Consider the following 3,028-nt stretch of genomic DNA (forward strand, 5'->3'; position numbering starts at 1 on the left):
CCGCAGGCCCAGGCAGCGCGCGGGCTCGGCCCAAAGCACCCGGTACGTGGAAGTTGAGGCAGGCCGAGCGGTGCCCCCTGCGTCCTGGCCGCGGCAAGGCGAGCTAAATGACACCCGCAGGCCCTCTGTCACCCTCGCGGTTCTCCTCCTGTGCCCCGAGCGCGCCCCGCTGCAAACGCGAGGCCCACCCCTGCCCTGCCCTGCCCTGCCCTCCGCAGACCTGCTTCCCTCTCACAGGAGCAGGCGCCCTGCCCGGGTGCCGCGTCGCCCCGACGGCAGAGGTGCAGTGCGCGGGGTCTCGACTGAGAGCTCGCACTGACTACATTTGGCAAGCAAAGGGAAACAGGAGCAGGGATTTTTCCTGAATAAATGGTCATTCCAGTCACCGTCTCCGTGTATTGTAGTCATTGCAGTTTCCCTTCCTCTGTGCGTGCACACATGAGCATGCATTTAATTAACACAAAAGCAATTTCTTTGCCCTGCTGGCCGGCTGTCTCTGGGATGTTCAAACCCTGGTGTCTAGACTGATGCCATTACAACTGGTATTTATTGAGAGGCGCTCTTTACCAGTGCGGAATAAGGAGAACGGCCCAGCCAAATGACAGTCTTTGCACCAAATTATTCACCCAGCCCTGCTGTTGCTCAGGCCTGGTGCACGTGGGGTAGAGCTGGCACAGGGCAGCATGCGCTCACTTGTCTTATTTCCTGTATCAGCCACATGCCCGCGTGAAAGTGCACGCGGCCCCAGGCCCGAGCCCCTGGAGAGTGCCTGGGCCCCGGCGCAGGCCGCGGACTGGGGTTTGCAGGGAGGAGAGGAGAGGCAAGGCAGCAAAGCCAGCCCAGGCTGCTGCACTTGCTGGCAGATGCATCTGCAGGCAAGAGTTGAGGTAGAGGGGTGGGACACACCGTCGTGTCCCCGCGCAGCTCGCTCCACGTGCTTCCTGGGGCGGAGGAAACCCTGAGGTCAGGCTGGCAGCACAGACTCGCTCGGCTCCAGCGGGTCTCCACGGTACTGTGTGGGCAGTTATAATTAACACAGCTGTATCCTGCCTATTCTTGGAACGAGCCTCGTGTTATTTCTGTCTCCGAGTAACCAGGGGGGTGGAGCGGGGCTGCTGTGCACGGTATCCCATGCGCCAGGCGGCTGCCTTCGCTGCCCATACGGCGACGTAGCCGACGGCAGGCCGTCTTCTTGCCCCGTGCAGGTCCAGCTTGGAGGGAAGAAGTGATTCGTTCTTCTAAGCACAGCTTTAAAGCAACCGGCGAAGGAAAGGGGTTTTGCTGCTGCAGTGCACCCAGCTTCTCCGCTCCTGCGTGCAGCCGTGCACACGCGGGCCCCGGGGATACCTGGCGGCTCGCGTGGCTTCCACTCGAGCAGAGCCCAGTCTCCTGCTGCCAGGAGCCAGCGCTGCCGTCTGCTTTCCCCGCGCACCTCTCCTCCGGCCGAGGCGCCGAGTGCGTGGGCACTGGGGGTGATCGGCGATGCGCCCCAGAGAGGCCACCTTTTGTGCAGCCCAGGCAACGTGTGGGCCTCGTGTGCTCGACACCATCCTCTTGCACATGTGCACGGCTCCAGGCGGCGGCCTCGCACACTTACCAGCCTCCTACAAACCTGGTGGACTTGCCCACAGAGCGAAGACGCTGGCCTGAAACGACCCAAGGAGAAACTCCCATGCCCAGAAAGCTGGCAGCAAGGGCCAGCAAAGCCCCTCTCCTTTGGTGGCCAGGCAGCGTCCTACATTTTGAGCTGGAACCGCAGAGGCGCCGGCTACGCCCAATGCACGCGGCAGAAGCTACAGGACAGGGCTGAGATTTGTGTCTTTTAAGCTTGTTTTCCCAGCGCGCAGAGTGACTCAGGGCAGAAAGACATGCATGCACTTGCTGCGCAAGGACTGAGAGTGGCTCCGGGCAGCAGGTCCCCCGAGGCGCTCCCTTACGTGCCCGATTTACTCCAAAGCCAACAAAGCACGAAGCAAACCCAGCGCACCTGCCTCTGACGCGGACGTACCGGGCTGGGTGCCCAGACCCCGGCCTGGGTGAACGGGCATGGGACTCGTTCTCCTAAGCCCATTAGGCCGAGGAAGCTGCGGTTGTACACCGGGCAGGGCTTTCACTGTCAGAGCCAGGCTAACACCTGCCCTGCACGTGCCGTTCCTGTTTTCTAAGTGACCTCTGGGCCGGACCTTCGGGGCGGGCTTTAGCATTCATTCCTGTTTGCTGAGTCTTTCCTTTAGGCCAGGATTTGCCTGAGAAAAGAGCAGCCTGGGCCCTGCACCTGGAAATCACTGGTTGACAGATAGCAGGGTGACGGGGAACGGCGATCCAGAGGGCAAAGCAAGGCAAAGCCTGAGCTCGGAGGAGTCGCTGCTTTACATGAATTTCCGAGGCTATGAGAGCACCGGATAGCCGTGGCAGAGCAAAGCAACGTGCCTTACGGCGCTGGCTCCCTGCCTATAGCTCGTCAGATCGGCAGCATCCCTCGTTAGCCCTCCTCCAGGGCTGCACCTCTTCAGAGCTGTCGCCAGCTCCCGCTGACTGCCTGGCCTCTGCTCCTGTTGCCGCCCCGTTACGTAGACTGCGCACCCGGCTCTTCCTGGGCCGGTCAGGCGCACGGAGCGCGCTCGCTGCTCGTCTCTGCTGTGCAGGGGCAAACGGGCACGAGCGCACCAGCAAAGCAGCAGGAAATGCATGTCAATGAGCAGGGCCACCATCCCCAATTGGCATGTGTGTGCTCACACGTGTGCTTACACGGGAGACAGCGTCACAGTGTGACACACGCAGCACCTGTGCACAACCCAGCCAGGGTCACGATGGGGCAGAGGCCCTCCTGTCCTGTCCTGTCCTGTCCAAAGGGCAACTTGGGGTTGCAGGGTGCAGCTGATGCACGAATTTAGTCTCAGTTCCACGTTGAAACCCAGCAACGGTGGCCCTGAATCAGTGGGCCCGGGCTGAGGGGTCTCAGCTAGGGGCTGAGGCCGGAAAGGCTGAAGGCTGGACAAGGTTGGGGTTTGCGGGGCCCAGTGCTGAT

The sequence above is a fragment of the Crocodylus porosus genome, unplaced genomic scaffold, assembly GCF_001723895.1.
Source record: "Crocodylus porosus isolate Cpor-Errol unplaced genomic scaffold, CroPor_comp1, whole genome shotgun sequence".
Classification (NCBI taxonomy): domain Eukaryota; kingdom Metazoa; phylum Chordata; order Crocodylia; family Crocodylidae; genus Crocodylus; species Crocodylus porosus.